A 23598-nucleotide genomic window follows, 5' to 3' on the forward strand; every position below is an offset into this window, starting at 1 on the left:
CAAAATAATAGAGGGAAGACGCCTGCAAAATTTGAACACCTACCACAACCTGAAATGCCTTTTGAGAATTTGCAAATTGATTTTGTACATATACCCGCAGCAAAGGTTTTTAAGTACATTCTGGTCATAGTTGATATGTTCTCCAGATGGATGGAAGCACCCCCCACATGCAGGGATGATGCAAATCTGTAGTCAATATTTTAATGAAATAAATAATACCAAGATCCGGGATACGCATGAGTATAAACAGTGACAGAGGAACTCATTTCACAAGTAAATTAGTTCAGAACTTGTCAAAGGCTTTTGGGTCCCAATATAAATTGCACATACCGTATCAACCACAGTCCTCATGGATGGCAGAAAGAGTAAATTGAGGGATAAAAGCTACTTTAGCAAAGTATGCCAGTAAAATAGATTGTTGTGGCCAAACGCCATGGCCCATTGTGATGAACGTCCTGGGAAATCAGAAAAATAGAAACACGGGCCTAACACCTCACGAGGTTTTGATGGGGCGACCTATGACAACAGAAACATGACCACCGATGACTCCTGAGAAGGTGGCACTAATTTCAATAAGATATGCTCAAGCCATGTGTGAAACGATTGGTAAAATCTATGAGAAAAGCACCCGTTAAAACCCAGAGATCTGGTTTATGTGCGAGCAATAAACAAAGATTCTTTCTCTCCTAGATGGAAAGGACAATATGTGGTGCTGCTAACAACACGAACAGCAGTAAAAGTTAAAGAAAAACCTGATTGGATACATGCCACCAGATGTAAACTGCATCACTGAGACAGAACCCTCCAGGAGAAGGAAACGCAAGAACCGTAAAATGTTGTAGTGATAAAAAAGTGTCAAAATGTAGACATATTCTTTATTAACTATATTTATAGTATTAAATACTTATGGATATAGTAACTTTATATGGGGTCATAGAGGACATGAGAGCAAAGAGAAGCATCTAGTTATGAGAAACAGGATGAAGGTAGAAGTTGGAGTATGAAATTCAACTAACAACGTTCACACAGAACACAGTGAACTCGCAGCTGAAAGAAAAACAGGCTTCCTTATCTGATTAGAATGTTGGGTTTGTGCCCATATCCCTTCGCCTGCTGAAGGAGGAATCCCTTTGCAAGCCCAAGGACGGGTTCCAACCAAAATTATATTCGGACACGTATGCCTCCATTTTTGCAACTGATCAAGGAGAGAAAATATTAAAATACTTTCTTATAATAATATAAGTGTTGATCATAAAGATCAACAAGGAAGGAACTGTGGAAGAAAATATTAATATCCTTTCTTACTTAATTTTGATTGGAATTGAACAAGGAAACGAAAGGGTGCTTGAATGTGACAATTGGCAACTCTCGTTGACCAGGTGCAGAAGATGTTCGTGGGTTTCGGCAAAGTAAAATTAGACGAGTCCAGGAATATGTTGAAGGGTGGATGGTAAATGTAAACATGAAATAGTAGACGGAGATAAGGAAGCCAATAGTCAATAATCAATAGTCAATAGTTGTTTATTTGTCACATACACATAAATGTGTAGTGAAATGAAACATTACATCCTTTCCTTTAAGCTTGTGAAAGCATCATCTTTTCACTGTACTGTTCTCATTATTTGGCGACATAATTTAACAGCCAGCCAAACTCCGTCCAATAAATGCATAAGAGTCAGGGATCATCTTAGTTGTGCCTTTTATTAAGATGCCGTTGTAGGTGCATTCTTGATTCATGAGGTACAGCTGGCTCTTACGATCAACATTTAGCTGAGCATATGCATGTGACAGATCTAGCTTAGAGAATACCTTGGAACCAGCAAGTTCAGTGTATAAATCTTGTGAGGTTGGTATTGGATGCTGTTCATCATCTACTGCCTGGTTGATGGCCACATTGTAGTCTCCACACAATCTCACTATGTTGTCCCCTTTCGGAACCACTACTGTTGGAGTAGCCCAATCACTGCGATCTGTTTTAACCAGTACACCGTTTTGTTCCAACTGTTTAATTTCAGCTTCCACTTTACTTTTCAGCGAATATGGTACCGGTCGTCGTCTACAGTAGACAGTTTCCACATCGGGTCGAATCCTGATGTGTGCTTGCTCACCCTTTATTCCAATTGTAGCTGTCATTGAAGACAGCATGATGTTCCTGCAACATCTGATCCAGTTGTGTTTGTGCTTCGACTTGGAATACAGATTTCCAGTCCAGTTTCAGTAAGCAGTGCCAATTTTTTTCTATCAACGTTGGCCTATTGACATAACTTGCGACAACTATTGGCTACTTCAAATTCTTGCCATTGTGTTGTACATCACAAACTATCTCTCCACATACCTCCAATACTTCTCCAGAGTACGTTTTCAGCTGAACGTTTGTTTCTGTGATAGGTATATTGCTAAACTTGGATTCATAGGTGTCTTTGCTTATAATTGTGCTATCAGCAGCGGTATCAATACACATAGTAATCTACTGATTGTTCACTTTGACCTTTGTCTGAAAGTCGTCCTTTCCAGACCACCGTTCGTAGTAGAGATGCCGTACAGCCCAAGTTCATTACTCGCTGAGTGTTCTTCGAGATTGTGAATCCCACGCATTTGGTTTTGTCGAGCCTTTTGTTTTGCTTTGTCCTGGGATGGTGCTCTACATGCTGATGCAATATGGCATTTCTTATAACAGTTGAGCACTTAAGAGTCCTTGAACTGGCACTTATTAGGAAAAGGGGAGATGCAACGAGACCTGGGTGTCGTGGTACACCAGTTATTGAAAGTAGGCATGCAGGTGCAGCAGGCAGTGAAGAAAGCGAATGGTATGTTGGCATTCATAGCGAGGGGATTTGAGTATAGGAGCAGGAAGGTTCTGCTGCAGTTGTACAGGGCATTGGTGAGACCACACCTGGAGTATTGCGTACAGTTTTGTTCTCCTAATCTGAGGAAAGACATTCTTGTCATAGAGGGAGTACAGAGAAGGTTCACCAGATTGATTCCTGGGATAGCAGGACTTTCATATGAAGAAAGACTGGATAGACTCGGCTTGTACTCGCTGGAATTTAGAAGATTGAGGGGGGATCTTATAGAAACGTACAAAATTCTTAAGGGATTGGACAGGCTAGATGCAGGAGGATTGTTCCCGATGTTGAGGAAGTCCAGAACAAGGGGTCACAGTTTAAGGATAAGGGGGAAGTCTTTTAGGACCGAGATGAGAAAGGTTTTTTTCACACAGAGAGTGGTGAATCTGTGGAATGCTCTGCCTCAGAGGGTAGTTGAGGCCAGTTCATTGGCTATATTTAAGAGGGAGTTAGATGTGGCCCTTGTGGCGAAAGGGATCAGGGGGTATGGAGAGAAGGCATGTACAGGTTACTGAGTTGGATGATCAGCCATGATCATATTGAATGGCGGTGCAGTGTCGAAGGGCCGAATGGCCTACTCCTGCACCTATTTTCTATGTTTCTGTTTCGATTTGCTGTGTGTTGACCAGAGGTTTGATAGCACACATCTGCAGAGGTTTGCTGTGAAGGCATTTTCCCTGTCTTGTCATGCTTGTGTTTTGGAACTTCCTTTTGACTGTTGACTATGCCAGCATGTCGTGGAAACTCATGTGCAATTTGACATGCCATCTCCATGGCCAAAGCAGTTTTGCATGCCAAATCAAAGGTTAGGGCTGGTGTGTTCAGTAATTCTGATTGGATTCGCTCATCCAGCAACCCAAATACAAATCTATCATGCAAAGCTCGATCCAGAAATGTCACAAAATTGCAGTGTAGAGACAATTTCTTCAATGAGATAATGTGCTCACCCACAGTCTCAACAGACTTCTGGTTTCTTGTGTGAAATGTATAACTTTCCGCAATCCCTATGGGCTTAGGGTTGAAGTGAGCATCAAGTTTTGAGCATCAAGTGAGCATCAAAACCCAGAAAAAAAAGGTCGGGTCTCCGTTTGGAAGAGACAAATTTACAAATTTACAGCCCCCCCCCCACCCCACACAGTACACAACCACAAAAAACACTACACCACATCTAAACACTACAATTAAGACAAAAAACAGCAAAAAAACACGAAGACAAACGGACCGCAGGTAAGCCGCAGCTGCTAGGGCAGCGCCGCCATCTGTTGTTTTGAAAGACAATACCATGCATAGAAGGATCTGTGGCCTATCGTGCCCAGTTCGCAAACAACTGCTACTCAGCTTCGTATTTGCTGTTTAAAATGTTAAACAATACTGCATATTGCAAAACAGTCCTGCACTGTATTTAAAAGTTGAGTTCACAAACTCGAAGATCCTCGCCGCCATTGTAAGATATTACGGCTTCAGCATGTAGATAGAAACAAGCACAGGTTTTCAGTACACGCTGTTCCCAGTGCGGGTCGTCTTTATTTCACGAAAGTACACTGCGCACACTCACACATGTTCACGAGACTAATAAGATATAGAATATATCACATGACACAAATCATACCATGTGCAGGAAAGAACTGCAGATGCTTGTTTAAATCGAAAATAGAAAATGCTGGAGTAACTCAACGGGACAGGCCGCATCTCCGGAGAGAAGGAATAGGTGACGTTTCGGGTCGAGACCCTTCTTCAGACTTCCCCAGGAACGTGCGGCTGGTGAGCGGCTGCGGCTGAGATTCCAGGGAGACGGGCGGTCGAGCAAAACTCAGCTTCTATGTCCGGGCACCCACTGACACAGTAAGACCACCGTCCACTCACAGGCGAGGTTGTGGAATCCTGTAGCATCTACAAAGCTCCTGTGTTCATAGATCCGGACACAGGGTCGGACTTGCACCCAGCAGCCACCCACCCAACGGTCTTTAGTTCACCATTGTAAAGAGTAGGTGAACATGAGGACCCTGTGGACACTCAGGTGATGGGACTTTGGCACTGCATATCCATGACTGGGGACACTGGGATCCAGTGGACACACAGCTAGCGGATACACACTGGTGCACATGAGGACCATGTGGACACTCGGCTGGTGGAGCTGCCCCCCCCCCCCCCCCACCGCTCCTCACTCCCCCCGATCTCTCTAAGGGGCGGAGGCCGGGCTCCTCGCGAGATTCCCTCTACGTCACGTGTCAGGTAGCCATTGGATTTCCCCTCTACGTCACGCGTCAGGTAGCCCGCGGGATTCATAGAAACATAGAAAATAGGTGCAGGAGTAGGCTATTCGGCCCTTCGAGCCTGCACCGCCATTCAATATGATCATGGCTGATCATCCAACTCAGTATCCCGTACCTGCCTTCTCTCCATACCCCCTGATCGCTTTAGCCACAAGGGCCGCATCTAACTCCTCTTAAATATAGCCAATGAACTGGCCTCAACTACCTCTGTGGCAGAGAATTCCACAGATTCACCACTCTCTGTGTGAAAAAAAACTTTCTCATCTCGGTCCTAAAAGACTTCCCCCTTATCCTTAAACTGTGACCCCTTGTTCTGGACTTCCCCAACATGGGGAACAATCTTCCTCCATCTAGCCTGTCCACCCCCTTAAGAATTTTTTACGTTTCTATAAGATTCCCAAGACGTCAGAAGGCAGTGGAGGCCAGTTCGTTGGATGCTTTCAAGAGAGAGCTGGATAGAGCTCTTAAGGATAGCGGAGTGAGGGGGTATGGGGAGAAGGCAGGAACGGGGTACTGATTGAGAGTGATCAGCCATGATCGCATTGAATGGCGGTGCTGGCTCGAAGGGCTGAATGGCCTACTCCTGCACCTATTGTCTATTGTCTATTGTCTATTGTCTCGCCCTCAGGTGGTCCTGAGTCCCGCCCCACGTCACGCCGTCAGGTGGACCGCGACCCCTGTTTACGTCACGTCGTCAGGGAGACCGTGAGCCCCGCCCCATGTCACGCCGTCAGGTGGACCGCGACCCCTGTTTACGTCACGTCGTCAGTGAGACCGTGAGCCCCGCCCCACGTCACGCCGTCAGGTGGACCGCGACACCTGTTTACGTCACGTCGTCAGGGAGACCTTGAGTCCAGCCCTCCGGTCAAAAAGGCCCACTTCAAAATTTAACCCGAGTCTGAAGAAGGGTCTCGACCCGAAACGTCACCCATTCCTTCTCTCCCGAGATGCTGCCTGACCTGCTGAGTTACTCCAGCATTTTGTGAATAAATCAAAATTTAATCACTCGTCTATCACTCCGACCTGCGCGAGATCACCACTTATGAGGTGTTTGCGCAGTAATCAACCAGAATCAGAATCAACCAGGGTCAGGTGGACCGCGACCTCTGTTTACGTCACGTCGTTATGGAGACCGTGAGTCTAAACGACGTCACGCCGTCAGGTGGATCGCGAGCCCCGCCCCGCTCTACGTCACGCCGTCAGGTGGATCGCAAGCCCCGCCGCACGTCACGCCGTCATGGCGACCGCGAACTCCGCGAGGATGGCGGTTTAACGGTCGGAGAGCGAGGGAGCGCCCGAGGGGACGGAGGATGGAGCGGGGAGAGACGACAGGTGGGGCCGAGTGGCGCAGGGTGGGGTCTGAGAAGGAGAGAAGGGCGTAGCGGTGGGGGGAGAGTGGGGTGGGAGAAGGACGGGCAGTGAGGGGTGTAGGCAGGGTGGGTGGGTGGGAGGGCATGGGGCTGGAGGGGAGGATGGTTGCGCAGGGGTAACAAGGAGGATGGAGAGGAGATAGCAAGGGTTATGGGAGTGGAGCGGGTGGGGAGGGGGCAGGGGGATGGGCACAGGATCGAGGGGGGGGGGCAGAGGGGATGGTGAGGGTTTAGGACACGTGAGGCAGACACAGAGGGGCATTGGGATTGGAACTGGGGAGGGGGAGATTAGGAGGGAGACATGGAGGGGGTTGTAGCTGGGAGACTGAGCCTGGCCAGGGAGGTAAAGGGGGTGCAGACAGCACCAGAGGTCATCTGTCTCTAGTCCGCTCTGCAGCATCCTGTCTCAATGTACAAGACATGGGGAGACCACACCTGCTGTGATATGTACAGTTCTGATCACCCTGCTACAGGAAGGGTGTTAGTAAACCGCAAAAGATGCAACATAGATTGATTGATTACCTGGATTGGAGGGTTTGAGTGAGAAGGAGAGGCTGGATAGGCTGGGATTGATTTCCATGGAGCGAAGAAACTCAGGGGATGACCTTTTGTTTATAAAATCACGTGAGCACAGATCGGGTGAAGTTCTGAAACTTGGGTCTGTAGGTTTAATGTGAGAGGGGAAAAATTAAAGGGGACTTGTGGTGCTGCATGCCTCTTTGTATTCCAACATTCATTCAAGTTCCAGCAGCCAGATTTGTCGCGTCCCTGACTGATGTGGTGTTTGTTTCAGGAAGCAGATAGAGCGAGAACAATGGGCTCTACATGTCAGAGACAGAGGCAAGGTCTGGTGAAAGGCCACAGGGAACATTAGAGCAACAGACACACGGAAGGCTGAGGTAAGAGGGAGCTGGGACTGGAAGATGGGTGTGTGTTTTGTCTTGCTTACCCCTCATTAAGATCTCACCTTTTCCTTTATCTCTTTGAATTTAGATCATCCAGACATGGCAGATTAGACCCTCTTCCCTAGAATCACCTCCCAAAGCACTCTACCCTTTTACACCACAACACAAAAGGGTAGAAGTGAGAGTAGGCCACCTGTCTCCCCAAACCTGCCCCATAATTTAATGTGACCAGAGCCAATTTGCTCCACACCTCAACTCCTCTTCTGTGCCAAGTGCACATAGCTTTCCATTCCCTGATCTTTGAAAAACTGACCTGTGACCTATTTATCATCAACAATCTAACCTCCAGGGTGGAGAATTCCAGCATCACCATGCTCTCCCTGAATGTGCCTGAACAATTATGGTGTAATTACCATAATTTGCAAATTCACCAACAAATTTAGCTACACAGTCATCCAATTTGTTAATGTAGATAACAAACAACAGTGGAAACAGCACCAGCTTCTGCATCACTCCACTGGTCACAGGCCTCCAATGAGAAAAACAGTGCTCCAAAACTACACATTGACTACTTCCTCCAAGCCAATCTTGAATCCAATTGTCTAGCTTGCCTTGGATTCCATGTGATCTAACCTTCCACGCTAGTCTACCATATGGCAACTTGTCAATGGTGTTCTAGAGTCCATATAAACTGCCCTGCTCACTGTCCTGCCCTCATCGTCGAAATATACTTGTCAGGTTTGTGAGATAGGATTTCCCATGGACAAAGCAATGCTGACTATCTCTAATCCGACCTCGAGTCATACTGCACAGAAGCAGGCTCTTCTGTTCAACTATCCTATCCAGACCAGATTTCCTATCTACACTAGTCCCACCTGCCAGAATGTGACCCATATCCCTCTAAACCTTTCCTATCCAAGCACCTGTCCAAATGTCTTTTAAATGTTTTACAGCACCTGCCTTAAGGTCCTCCTCTGCCAGCTCGTTCTGTGTGAAAATGCTGCCCTCAGATTTCTATTGAATCTTTTCCCTCTCACATTAAACTTAAGTCCCTCTGGTTCTTGAGTTCCCTACTCAGGATAAAAGTTCGCAAGTTACACGAGTAGAATTGGGCCATTTAGTCAATCGAGACCACTCCCCATTCAATCATGACTGATCTCTACCTCCTTACCTCGTTTCTAAAAGAGTGCCCTTTCATTCTGTGGCTATAACCTCTGGTCCAAAACTCTCCCACCAGTGGAAACATGCTTTCCACATCCACTCTATCTATGCCTTTCATTATTCTGTAATTTTCAATGAGGTCCCCCCTCAACTTTCTAAACTTCGGCGAGTGGAGGCCCAGTGCTGTCAAATGCTCAGACTAGATAGACAATAATGTATTTTCCTTCATATGATCACCTCTTAGCCTCCTAAGCTCAAAGTAATAAAGCCCTAGCCTGCCCAGCTCCCCCTTGTTAAAGAAAACTTTAAAACACAACACAAAGACCTGGCAATACAATCAAGACTTTATTCAAAAGCGCCAAATACAGTGATCACTGGGAGCAATTTTAAGAGATTGCTCAACGAACAAAATAAATCTTCTGCTTCTTATGTACAGATTTTCCTTTTGATGTTTGGTTTACCAGGGCAAACACTTTAGAGGTTTTCCTTCCTCCAAATGGTCTTAAACAACTATACATCGCACACTTCCGAAAGCACAGCAGAGTAAACACAACCCAATTCTACACCTTTACAGATAAGCAAATATCCTGTTACCCTTTCAACCTTATTTTATTGCTTTATTTGGAGGAAGGAAAACCTCTAAAGTGTTTGCCCTGGTAAACCAAACATCAAAAGGAAAATCTGTGAATTTCTCTGATCATGCAGGCTTCCTTACTCCCACCTGCCTTGCCCTTTGCTCGAATTGGAACATGCATGCTCTGAGCTCATGCCATCACACTTTTAAAAGCATCCCACTTTCCAGATGTTCCTTTGCCTGCAAACAACCTACTCCATCAACTTGAGCAAGTACTTGTCTCATACCATCAAAGTTACACTAGTCCCAATTTAGAATTTTAACTGTGGGCCCACCCTCTCTTTATCCATAACTATTTTAAAGCTAACAGAACTGGTCACTGGCCCTAAAATGCTCATCCACTGACATTTCAGGCACTTGCCTGTCCCAATTTCCAAAGAGAAGATCAAGCTTTGCCCTCTCCAATAGTGGCCTCTACATACAGTGCATTCAGAAAGTATTCAGACCCCTTCACTTTTTCCACATTTTGCTACGTTACAGCCTTATTTTAAAACGGATTAAATTCATTTTTTAATCATAAACGCCCGCCCCAATCGGAGTTCCAGAATGCTCTGGAGCAGGTTTTCATCAAGGATCTCTCTGTACTTTGCTCCATTCATCTTTCCCTCGATCCTGACTAGTCTCCCAGTTCCTGCCACTGAAAAACATCCCCACAGCATGATGCTGCCACGACCATGCTTCACCGTAGATATGGTATTGGCCAGGTGATGAGCGGTGCCGCTTGGCATTCAGGCCAAAGATTTCAATCTTGGTTTCATCAGACCAGAGAATCATGTTTCTCATGGTCTGAGAGTGTTTTAGGTGCCTTTTGGCAAACTCCAAGCGGGCTATCATGTGCCTTTTACTGAGGAGTGGCTTCTGTCTGGCCATTGAACCATAAAGGCCTGATTGGTGGAGTGCTGCAGATATAGTTGTCTTTCTGGAAAATTCTCCCATCTTCACAGAGGAACTCTGGAGCTCTGTTAGAGTGACTATTGGGTTCTTGGTCACCTCCCTGACCAAGGCCCTTCTCTCCCGATTGCTTAGTTTGGCCGGGCGGCCAGCTCTATGAAGAGTCCTGGTGGTTCCAAAGTTCTTCCATTTAAGAATGATGGAGGACACTATGCTCTTCGGGACCTGCAATTCTGCAGAAATTGTTTTATACCCTTCCCCAGATACGTCTCAACACAATCCTGTCTCGGACGTCTAAGGACAATTCCATCGTCTTCATGGCTTGGTTTTTACCCTGACATGCACTGTCAACTGTGGGACCTTATGTAGATAGGTGGATGTCTTTCCAAGTCATGTCCAATCAATTTAATTTACCACTGGTGGACTCCAGTCAAGTTGTAGAAACATCTCAAGCATAATCAATAGAAATAGGATGAACAAAAGCTCAATTTTGAGTGTCATAGCAAAGGGTCTGAATACTTATGTAAATATGATATTTCAGTTATTTATTTTCAAATTACTTTTCAAAAATTTCAAAACACCTGTTTTCGCTTTTTTATTCTGGGGTATTGTGTGTAGATTGATGATAACAAAAGTGAATTTAATCAATTTTAAAATAAGGCTGTAACAGAGCGCAATGTAGAAGAACTGAAGGGGTCTGAATACTTTCTGAATGCACTGTATTACCTAAAGAAACTTTCCTGAATTCATTTGACAAATTCCATCCCATCGCAGCCCTTGACACTCTGTCAGTCCCAGTCTATATTGGGAAAGTTAAAATTGCCGATGGTGGTGACCCTATTAATCAGCTGTCGGAATTCTCCTCGCACATTTGTTCTGATAATTCCCGTTGACTATTTAAGGGCCTATAGTACACTCCCAACAAGCTAATCATCTGTTTTTTTATTTCTCAGCTCCACCCCTATAACCTCACTGCAAGACCCATCAGAAATGTCATCTGATTACTGCTGTGACATTCTTCTTAATCAACCGAGCATCATCCCCTCCTCTTTTACCCCCACCTCTATCTTGTAACTCTCGCACCTGTACCCGAGATCATTAAGCTGCCAGTTCTGTACCTCTCTTAGCGATGTTTTTGTAATGTTTAAATGTCCCAGTCGCATGTACCTATCCAAGACTTGCCCATCAGGCCTCTCACATTAAATAGATGCAATTCAATAGAAGCAAAGAAACATAGAAAATAGGTGCAGGAGGAGGCCATTCAGCCCTTTCAGCCCTTTCAGCCAGCACCGCCATTCATTGGGATCATGGCTGATCATCCACAATCAGTAACCCTGAAGTAATCAGGAAGCAGAGGGTGATGGTGGAAGGTTGCTTCTCAGAATGGAGGCCTGTGACTACTGGTGTGCCACAGGGTTTGGTGCTGGGCCCGTTACTGTTTGTCATCTACGTCAATAATTTGGATGAGAACATACAGGACAAGATCAGCAAGTTTGCTGATGATACAAAAGTTAGTGGTTTTGCAGATAGTGAAGATGGTTGTGAATGATTGCAGCAGGATCTGGAACGATTGGCCACGTGGGTGGAGGAATGGTTGATTGAATTTAATACAGAGAAGTGTGAGGTGTTGCATTTTGGGTTGTCGAACAAGAGCAGGACCTACACAGTAAATGGTAAGCCTCTGGGTAATGTAGCGCAGAGGGATCTAGGAGTACAAGTGCATGGTTCCTTGAAGGTCGAGTCGCAGGTAGATAAAGTGGTCAAAAAGGCTTTTGGCACTTTGGCGTTCATCAGTCAGAGTCTTGAGAATAGAAGTCTACCGAGGCCAGACGACAACTCTCAGACACCTCTTCCTACTTATCCCTGGACCATGACCCCACCGACAAACACCAGACCTTTATCATCAGCACCATCACGGACCTCACCATTTCCGGCGATCTACCCTCCAATGCCTCCAAACTTATAGTTCCCCAGCCCCGCACGGCCCGATTCTACCTCCTACCCAAAATCCATAAACAGAACTGTCCCGGCAGACCCATTGTCTCTGCCTGCTCATGTCCCACCGAACTTATTTCCACCTACCTCGAGTCCATCCTATCCCCCCTGGTTAAATCCCTCCCCACCTACGTCCAAGACACCTCACACACTCTCCATCTCCTCGATAACTTCCGGTTCCCAGGCCCCCACTCCCTCATCTTTGCCATGGATGTCCAGTCACTCTACACTTCCATCCCCCACAAGGATGGTCTCGAAGCCCTCCGTTTCTTCCTCGACCGTAGAACCAGCCAATCCCCATCTACCAACACTCTCCTCCGCCTAGCAGAGCTGGTTCTTACCCTTAACAACTTCTCCTTTGACTCCTCCCACTTCCTCCAAACCAGAGGCGTAGCTATGGGCACTCGCATGGGCCCGAGCTATGCTGCCTCTTTGTCGGGTACGTCGAACAATCCCTGTTCCGGGCGTACACCGGCCCCATCCCCGAACTCTACCTCCGCTACATCGACGACTGCATTGGTGCTACCTCTTGTACCCATGCAGAACTCACTGACTTCATACACTTCACTTCCAATTTCCATCCTGCCCTTAAATATACCTGGACTATCTCCGACATCTCCCTCCCGTTTCTGGACCTCACCATCTCCATCACAGGAGACAGACTAGTGACGGACATTTACTATAAACCCATTGACTCGCACATTTATCTGGACTACACTTCTTCCCACCCGGTCCCCTGCAAAAAGTCTATCCCCTACTCCCAATTCCTCCGTCTACGCCGCATCTGAGCCCGGGATGAGGTGTTTCACACTAGGGCGTCAGAGATCTCCTCATTCTTCAGGAAACGGGGCTTCCCCTCCTCCATTATAGATGAGGCTCTCACTAGGCTCTCTTCTACATCCCGCAGCTCCGCCCTTCCTCCCCCTCCCCCCACTCGCAACAAGGACAGAATCCCCCTCGTTCTCACCTTCCACCCCACCAGCCAGCGGATCCAACAAATCATCCGCCAACATTTCCGTCACCTACAACGGGACCCCACCACTGGCCGTATCTTCCCATCCCCTCCCCTCTCTGCGTTCCGCAGAGACCGTTCCCTCCGTAACTCCCTGGTCCACTCGTCCCTTCCTAACAATAGACAATAGACAATAGACAATAGGTGCAGGAGCAGGCCATTCAGCCCTTCGAGCCAGCCTTCTCCCCATACCCCCTCACTCCGCTATCCTTAAGAGCTCTATCCAGCTCTCTCTTGAAAGCATCCAACGAACTGGCCTCCACTGCCTTCTGAGGCAGAGAATTCCACACCTTCACCACTCTCTGACTGAAAAAGTTCTTCCTCATCTCCGTTCTAAATGGCCTACCCCTTATTCTTAAACTGTGGCCCCTTGTTCTGGACTCCCCCAACATTGGGAACATGTTTCCTGCCTCTAATGTGTCCAATCCCCTAATTATCTTATATGTTTCAATAAGATCCCCTCTCATCCTTCTAAATTCCAGTGTATACAAGCCCAATCGCTCCAGCCTTTCAACATACGACAGTCCCGCCATTCCGGGAATTAACCTAGTGAACCTACGCAGCACGCCCTCCATAGCAAGATAACCCTCCAAACCACCCCATCCCCGGGCACTTTCCCCTGCAACCGCACGAGATGCAACACCTGTCCCTTTACCTCCCCCCTCAACTCCATCCAAGGACCCAAACAGTCTTTCCAGGTGAGACAGAGGTTCACCTGCACCTCCTCCAACCTCATCTATTGCATCCGCTGCTCTAGATGTCAACTTATTTACATCGGCGAAACCAAGCGCAGGCTCGGCGATCGCTTCGCTCAACACCTGCGCTCGGTCCGCGTTGGCCAAACTAATCTCCCGGTGGCCGAGCACTTCAACTCCCCCTCCCATTCCCAGTCTGACCTTTCTGTCATGGGCCTCCTCCAGTGCCATAGTGAGGCCCACCGAAAATTGGAGGAACAGCACCTCGTATTTCGCCTGGGCAGCTTGCAACCCAGTGGTATGAACATCGACTTCTCCACCTTAAGATAGTTCCTCTGTCCCTCTCTTACCCTCCCCCTTCCCAGTTCTCCCTCTATCTTCCTGTCTCCACCTATATCCTTCCTTTGTCCCGCCCCCCCTGACATCAGTCTGAAGAAGGGTCTCGACCCGAAACTTCACCCATTCCTTCTCTCCTGAGATGCTGCCTGACCTGCTGAGTTACTCCAGCATTTTGTGAATAAATATCTTCGATTTGTACCAGCATCTGCAGTTATTTTCTTATAATGGAAGTTGGGAGGTCATGTTGCAGTTGAAGAAGACCTTGGTCAGACCACATTTAGAATATTGTGTTCAGTTCTGGGCACCATGTTATAGGAAAGATATTATCAGCTTGAAAAGGTTCAGAGGATGTTGCCAGGACTAGTGGGTGTGAGCTAAAGGGAGAGGTTGAGTAGGCTGGATCTTTGTTCCATGGAGCGTAGGAGGATGAGGGGAGATCTTATAGAGGTACACAAAATCATGAGAGGAATAGATCAGGTCGATGCACAGAGTCTTTTATCCAGAGTAGGGGAATCGAGGACCAGAGGACATAAGTTCAAGGTGAAGGGGAAAAGATTTAATAGGAATCTGAGGAGTTATTTTTTCACGCAGAGGGTGGTGGGTGTGTGGAACAAGCTGCCGGAGGAGGTAGTTGAGGCTGGGCCTATCCCATCGTTTAAGAAACAGTTGAACAGGTATGTGGATAGGACAGGTATTAAGGGTTATGAACAATGTGCAGGCAAGTGGGACTAGGGTAGCTGGGACATTGTTGGTCGGTGTGGGAGAGTTGGGCCGAAGAGCCTGTTTCCACAATGTATCACTCTATGACTCTAACCCATGCCTGCCTTCTCCCCATAGCCTTTGATTCCACTAGCCCCAAGAGCACAGTGGCGCAGCGGTAGAGTTGCTGCCTTACAGCGAATGCAGCGCCGGAGACCCAGATTCGATCCTGACTACAGGCACCGTCTGTATGGAGTTTGTACGTTCACCCCGTGACCTGCGTGGGTTTTCTCCGAGATCTTCGGTTTCCTCCCACACTCCAAAGACGTACAGGTATGTAGGTTAATTGGCTGGGCAAATGTAAAAATTGTCCCTAGTGGGTGTAGGATAGTGTTCGTGTGCGGGGATCGCTGGGCGGCGCGGACCTGGTGGGCCGAAGGGTCTGTTTCTGCCCTGTATCTCTAAATCTAAATCTAAAAAAAGCTCTATCTAACTCTCTTTTAAATTCTTCCAGTGAATTTGCCTCCACTGCCTTCTGTGGCAGAGAATTCCACAAATTCACAAATTCTCTGCTCTCTGGGTAATTCTGCAAATTCACAACAGTCCAACGTTGCTTCCTGCTGTGCTATCCCGCCTAGTGAGCTTTCTTTATCACCTTCCATACCTAGTTCCAGCCGCTCACCTGCCTCAGTTCTCTCAGTTCTGCAATGAACTATCTAAAGTTGGAAAAGTCAATGTTCATACCGCTGGGCTGCAGGCTGCCCAAGGGAAATGAGAAGTTGGGAGGTCATGTTGCAGTTGAAGAAAACCTTGGTGAGACCGCATTTAGAATGTGTTCTGTTCTGGGCACCATGTTACAGGAAAAATATTATCAAGCTTGAAAGGGTTCAGAGGATGTTGCCAGGACTAGAGGGTGTGAGCTAAAGGGAGAGGTTGAGTAGGCTGGGTCTTTGTTCCATGAAGCGTAGGAGGATGAGGGGAGATTTCGCTTGGGTAGCCTGCAGCCCAGCGGTATGAACATTGACTTCTCTAACTTTAGATAGTTCCTCTGTCCCTCTCTTCCCCTCCCCCTTCCCAGTTCTCCCTCTATCTTCCTGTCTCCACCTATATCCTTCCTTTGTCCCGCCCCCCTGACATCAGTCTGAAGAAGGGTCGTGACCCGAAACCTCACCCATTCCTTCTCTCCTGAGATGCTGCCTGACCTGCTGAGTTAATCCAGCATTTTGTGAATAAGTACCTTCGATTTGTACCAGCATCTACAGTTATTTTCTTACACTGATATAGCTGCTGCCTCGGCTCTCCCATCATCTGGCTTCGAACGAGACCTCGGGTGCTGACTGTGTGGAATTTACACATTCTCCCTTTGATCTTGTGGGAGTCCTCTCAGCTCCCAAAACATCATTGATGGTACTTTCTTTTAATTCTATCTTTTACATTGTTCTGTGTTGTGGTGAATGGAGCAATTTTGGTGGGTAGAATGGGAAGAGGCAGTGGGAAAGGGGGTGGGGGAGAGGATGGGGGAATAGGAGAAGGGAGAGATTGAAACATATTTACCGAAACGGCGCAATGAAATTCTTATTTGAAGTACCATAATACGTCTAAACGATAACATAAAAACAAATAAATTTTCAGTTCGTTATTTAAAACAATATTAGTGAAAAACAAAAAAAGCCCAAAGATAAAATGGGGGGAATGACATAGTTGAGGGTAGGATTTTTTTTAAAGGATGGTTGGTGTGCACTCAAAGGTCCTGTTTCCATGCTGTTTATCTCTGACTCTGTCCCAACAACTACACTGTTCTGCTGCTGTGGGACCGTGTGTGGCTCACCCCTCATCCCGCATCCTTGTCAACTCCAAACAACACAAACCAACACTTTTAGACATTTGTGGTAGTATAAAAGCTTTATCCCTGAAATCTCATTTGGGCTATTTTCAATGCAAATATACTGTTAAATAACGAGACCAACATCGCACATAGTATTTCAGGTATGGCTAAACTTAAACTGTATTTTCATCTCCAACCCCGCTTGCAATAAACCTCAATGTGCTGCTTACGTTCCTTTTTTTTTTTTTTTTTTTTTTTTTTTTTTGAAAAGCATATGTACAAATAGAAATAAAAAAAACACATTTGTTACAAAGTTCTTACATAGCTTCAATATTTAAATTTTTGAAGAGAGAAAGTAAAAATTAAAAAAAATAAACTATAAACTTGGGGAGAGAGAATAAGAGGGTTAAAAAAAAAAAAGGATCTAACAATAAAAATTAAAGGGAGTAGATCCGGGAGACAATAACCACAGTTGTACATCCAACCCCTAACTCAAGTTTCAACTTTTAATTTACATTTTTTATTTTAGTCCTGTGCCAAACCCATTTACTTTTCTAAAAATTCAATAAATGGAGACCATATTTTTAAAAATAACTCAGGTTTGTCGATTAAGGCAAACCTTATTTTTTCCAAATGCAGGGTCTCTGTCATTTCCGTAGTCCACATTTTAATTGTGGGGGTTATTGTTTTTTTCCAAAATTTAAGTATTAATTTTTTCGCAGTTATTAGACTGTAATCAAGAAAATGTACCTGACTTACTGTAAAATTTGTAGTATGTTCTGATAATCCTAATATAATTAATTTTGGATCCATATCTAATTTTTTATTAATAACTTTAGAAACTATTTTAAAAATCTCCAACCAGAAGTTTTGCATTTTTATACAAGTTATGAAAATATGAGTTAAATTAGCTTCTTGAAATTGACATTTATCACAAATAGGAGAGATACTAGGAAAAATCCTATTTAATTTCGTCTTCGAATAATGTAATCTATGTATTATTTTAAATTGTATTAAGGGATGTCTAGTATTCAATGAACATTGATGTATATGTTGTAAACTTTCATCCCATATATCTTGCATTATAAATTGATTCAATTCGTCCTCCCATGCTCGTCTATAAGATTCTGATGACGGAATGTCAGTGTCAAGGAGAGTATTGTAAATAAAGGATATTAATTTATTTGAATTATAATGTCGATTCAGGCATACATCAAGTGTTTCTGGACCTCTAAACTTATATTCTTGCGTGTGTGATTTTACATAATCTCTAAGTTGTAAATATCTAAAATAATTATTAACATGTAATCCGTACTTCTGCTGTAAATCCTGAAAAGAAAGAAAAGTTCCCTTATGATAAAGATCTCCCACCCTTTTAATTCCATAACTTTTCCATTGAGCAAAGCCTCTATCTAAGACAGACGGTTTAAAAGAAGGATTATTCGCAATAGGAAGAAAACCGATAATTTACTCAATTTTAACGTAAGCTTTAATTGTTTCCAGGTACGGATAACACTGTGTATAATGTTTTTTTATTTAAATTTATTGGAGCTAAGAGGATCGCACCAATATCGAATGGTAAACAATCCTCTTTCTCCATCTTTAACCAATCCGGTTGTTGATCAGAATCATCCAACCAGCAGGTTATATTTTTAATATTAACCGCCCAATAATAAAATAAAAAGTTAGGTAAAGCAATTCCTCCATTAATTTTAGACTTACATAGATGTCTTTTATTTATTCTATGAGTCTTGTAGTCCCAAATAAAATTAGTAACAATTGAATCAATTTAAAAAAAAAACTTTTTTGGAAGATAGATCGGAATTGCTTGAAATAAGTATAGTAGCTGTGGAAGAAAGATCATCTTTATAGCATTACTACGACCAACTAATGATATAGGGAGTGTTTTCCAAAATTGGATATTTCTGTGTAATTTAGTAAGTAAAGGAGGAAAATTTAATTTAAATAAAGAAGTATATTTCCTAGTCACGTAAATTCCAAGATATTTAAACTTTTCATAGGCAATTTTAAAAGGAAATTGTTGAAGTATGGCCGGATTATGCTCCATTATTGGCATAATTTCACTTTTATACCAGTTAATTCTATAACCTGAAAATGAACCAAATTGAGTTATGAGATTTAATAAATTCGGAATGCTAATTTCTGGCTTTGTAATATATATTAATACATCATCCGCATATAAAGAAATTTTATTGGTTGTATGTTTAGTGTTATAGCCATGAATATCTGAATTTGATCTAATACTCTCAGCAAGTGGTTCTATAATAAGGGCAAATAGAAGCGGTGATAGTGGACATCCTTGTCTACAACCCCTAGATAAATGAAATTTAGATGACAGCATTTGATTAGTTAATATTCTAGCTGTTGGGGATGTATATAAAAGTTTCACCCATGAACAAAAATTTTCACCTAGTTGAAATTTTTCCATCACTGAGAAAAGATAGGGCCATTCTACTTGATCAAATGCTTTTTCAGCATCTAGCGAGATGATTGCTAAATCTTCATTTAATAGTCTATTTGAATAAATTATATTGAACAAGCGTCTCAAGTTGAAAAATGAATATCGTTTGGCTATAAAGCCTGATTGATCGGGGTGTATCAATTTATCTATAACTAGACTTAATCTCTGAGCTAAGATTTTCGCTAACATCTTCTGATCAGTATTTAAAAGAGCTATCGCCCTATACGAACCAGGGTCTTCAGAATCCTTATCTTTTTTAGGAATGAGGATTATTGTTGATTCAGTCAGAGTTTGTGGTAATCTCTGTTGTTTAAAGGCGTGACTATATACAGTTTGCAAACGTGGAGAGATCAAATCACTGAATTTTTTATAAAATTCATTATTTAAGCCATCAGGGCCAAGAGTCTTCCCATTTTTCATGGATTTAATGGTCTCTTCAACGTCTTTCATAGTTATTTCTGCTCCCAGTAAATTTCTATCACTCACATTCAAACCAGGAAGGTTACATTCCTGCAAAAAGTTTTGCATCTGCGCAGAAGTATCTGTTATTTTTGATGAATATAATGACTGATAAAATTGCAAAAATCTCTGATTAATATCCTTAGGTAGTTTAAGCAAATCTCCATTTTCTGATCTAATTTTATGAATTGTAGAATCATCTTCTAATTTACGGAGTTGACGTGCTAGCAATTTCTGTGGTTTATCTCCAAATTCAAAATGTTTTTGTTTAGTATATTGAAAAAGCCTTAAAATATGTGCTGAGAGAATATAATTTAACTTATATTTGAGAGCTGCAATTTTATTATGTATTTCAATAGAGGGAGCGATGGCATTTGTTATGTCTAACTGTTTTATCTGACTTTCTAGGTCATGTTGTTCAGCTCGCTTCTTCTTATTTTGAGACGCTTGAAAAGCAATAATACATCCTCTCACAAACGCTTTAAATGTTTCCCAAAGCAGGGACGCAGGTGTTTCAGGAAGGTCGTTTGCGTAAAAAAAAGTCTCAAATTGCGATTTAAGATAGTCATAACATGCTTTTTCATTTAAGATTTGCGGATTAAATCTCCAATTAGTCTGTTTCCCCGTTACTCCTTGGAGTTTTACCCTAAATGTTAAAGGGGCATGATCGGATATAATAATATTATGATATTTTGAATTATACGTATAAGGAATAAGTTTGGAGTCCACCAAGAAATAGTCAATTCTTGAATAAGTTTTATGCACAGGTGAATAAAATGAATACTCTCGGCCTGAAGGATTATCAATCCTCCAAACATCTTTTATATTTGCACTATTTATATAAGAGTTTAATAATTCACACGACTTGGATTTTGTTTTCCTTTGAGTTGAAGATCTATCCAAATAAGGATCTAATGTACAATTTAAATCTCCTCCAATTATCAAGTTATATTGTCCAAATTCTGGAATGGTATTAAATTAAAAAAAATAAAATAACGGATTATCAAAATTTGGTGCATAGACATTCACCAATATCAATTTTGTAGAATATTGTTCTCCCACTAATATAACATATCTACCTTCAGTGTCGACTATAGAGGAAGTATGTATAAATGGTATACCCTTACGAATTAAAATAGCAACACCTCTTGATTTAAAGGGAAACGATGAGTGAAATACTTTATCAATCCATTTGCCTTTCAGTCTATTATGTGCTACATTTTTTAGATGAGTTTCCTGAAGGAACATTATGTCTGCATCAATAGATTTTAAATGTGAAAGTACTTTACCTCTTTTAATTGGTTCATTAACACCCTTGACATTCCAACTACAAAATGTAATACCTTTACCCCCTGTTTTCCTAATAGAATCTTGCATCTTAACCGATAAATAGTCTATAATAAAGCAAATGGTCTGGCACCCGGACTACAACATTTTTCTTGAATGAAGGGTGGATGATCTTTTGTACTACGTAGAGTGTTTCCCGGAAATATCTCCCAAAAGTATATAAATTCTGAAAAATGACATAATAATAAAAGTTAAATCTAAAAAAAAAATCAATATATAAAAGGTTAAAAGAGTGCAGGAAAGAAGAAGAGACAACTAAAACTACAACTACAATTAGTGCAGTTAGTGTTAGCCACCCTAAGGTGGCAAAAAATCTAAGGACTTCCGTGAGATGTAAAAAAAAAATTAATACTAGCTCCGTTTTTTAACAAAGTTATTGTTTGTTTTTTTTTTAAAAAGAGAGATAAACGGGGCAGGCCCGACACTAATTAGTCTATGATAAATCGATTTTTCTGTCTAAGGTGTATTAATTAAGTATTCAAAGTAAAGTTTACATAAATCAAATATTACTTATACTTCTTATTAGTAATGATTAATAAAAATATATATGTTTTTTAATTAATAGTAATTAGTTACGGTTAATATTCGTATAGTATATCCACTAAACTTAAATCTTTAAGTTTTAATATTTTTAAAGTCCAATCAGATGTCTGCCAATTAAGATAGCCGTGAAATCATAATCAAGCCTTCAGCGACCTTTCGATCTCCCGAGCAAATTCCAGTGCTTTATTATGGTCAGTAAAAAAGGATTCATTTTGATTGTAGGTCACTCGAAGTTTTGCTGGATACAACATACCAAATCTGAGCGCTGGGATCTTCCTGAGAATAGATCTTGTCTCATTAAACAGTGCTCTTTTCTTAACCACCTCAGAGGGGTAGTCTTCTGAAGATGCGAATCTCATCGCCTTGAAATAATAAAGCTCTGTTACTAGCAATTCTTGACAGCATATCTTCTAAAACGTGAGCATTATGCACCCTCAGAATCAAATGCCTTGGAGGCGCATTAGCACCTGGCCGTGCTCTCAGTGCTCTATGGGCTCGATCCAACAAGGGCTTTGAATCCATTTTCAAAACTACTTGTAACAACTCAGCAGTAAAATCACGAAGGTTTTTATCTTTTTCTTTGTCTTCTTTAACTCCAAGGATTCTTAAATTTTGTCGTTTTGAATGACTCTCTAGGTCAGTACATTTTTCGGTTAATCTCATCAATAAATCAGAAAAACGCTGAGTCTCCGACAGTACTACTTTTGTTGTTTCAGCACTCGTCTCGGCTAAAGTTTCCAACTCACCTATAGCCTCATCATGTTGTTCTATTGACGCCGTGATGTGGTTCAGCTTACCGGAAAAATCAGAGTCCAACTTTTGTAACTTGGAGGTTACTTCCTCCATGTGTTCATTCATAATTACACACATTTCAGCCTTTGATTTAGCCAACTGATCCTTAATAGTAGATAGTATTTCCCCCTTCATTCCTTTAAGTGATACTAATTCAGCTTTCATCTCTTGTAGTTCAACTGTCATATTTGCCACTTGAGACTTCATACCTGAAAGCTCCTCACCCACAACGCTGCGAAATTCTTCCAAACCAATTTTTTTAGGCTGTGGATTCCGGGTTGTTCGTTTGGCAATTTCTTCCTGAGTCGACGCTGAGGTTTGAGCTGTAGCAGAGGCTTCCATCTGTCTTGGTTCTTCTTCTTCCACGGGTCTTGTTTTACCCGTTCCTTTTTTAACGGTTTTTAACGGGGGGGTGCGACTTGTCGACATTTACTATTAAAAGTCGCGATCTGATGACGTCACCCACCCTTTGTTGAAAATTGCCGGTAAGTTGCAACGGGCCCGTCCCGTTCCTCTCTTCTTAGATCGAAATGTTCACGGAGCTAGTTGACGTGCGACTTGCTCAGTCCATAACGCCACCGGAAGACCCTGCTTACGTTCCTGACGTTTGTCGCACCTTCATGTCGACTGTCAGGTGTCTCGTGCACAAGAACACCTCGATCTGTCTGCACTCCACCCACTTTTAATTTCTATTGCCTTTTCATACTTCACACAAGTGCTTAACCTCGCATTGTTTTTCATTAAGTTCCGTTCGCCCGGTTTAAACCCATTCTCTCGATCTGTGTCAGTCCTTAAACTTATGTGTCACTCCTTAAACCTATGACTTAAAAGAATTGACTATGACTTTTATCCGGAGAAAGAGATTGTGACTATCCAGCTTACTAACATTCCTCACAATTTTATAAGCCTCCATAAAGACACTGCTCAGGTTTTGTCCTTGCTCCAGGGAAAATAGACAGCTTATCCATTCTCTCCCTTTGAACTCAAAAGTCCCAACACCATTTTCTACTCTTGGCAGTTTTGCAGCTGCCAAGGCCCCATGTGGTGTCTGCTCATCATAGTTCTCGAGCACTGACACCAATGTGCAAAACAAATGATTTTGTGGATGTTCCTTTTCCAGTCCTCTCTGTTACTGTAGTCCCACCGCACAGCTGAGTGTCCAGAGCTGCCACGTTACAGGAGGTTGAGGTTGATGTGGAATTCTCTGCCTCAGGAGGCCAATTCTCTGGATGCTTTCAAGAGAGAGCTAGATAGAGCTCTTAAGGATAGCCGAGTCAGGGGCTATAGGGAGAAGGCAGGAACGGGGTACTGATTGAGAATGATCAGCCAT

At 43.2% G+C, this 23598-nt stretch overlaps 1 long non-coding RNA gene across 1 annotated transcript; it reads left to right on the forward strand.

The window, feature by feature from the left end:
• The first annotated feature begins 6357 nt into the window (after positions 1-6357).
• Positions 6358-15053, forward strand: LOC144590942 (uncharacterized). Its single transcript, XR_013546639.1, has 3 exons — positions 6358-6451; positions 7283-7388; positions 14959-15053. It is a non-coding gene; the product is annotated as an uncharacterized LOC144590942 (long non-coding RNA).
• Positions 15054-23598: the final 8545 nt, after the last annotated feature.

Source organism: Rhinoraja longicauda, unplaced genomic scaffold (assembly GCF_053455715.1).
Source record: "Rhinoraja longicauda isolate Sanriku21f unplaced genomic scaffold, sRhiLon1.1 Scf000415, whole genome shotgun sequence".
Taxonomy (NCBI): domain Eukaryota; kingdom Metazoa; phylum Chordata; class Chondrichthyes; order Rajiformes; family Arhynchobatidae; genus Rhinoraja; species Rhinoraja longicauda.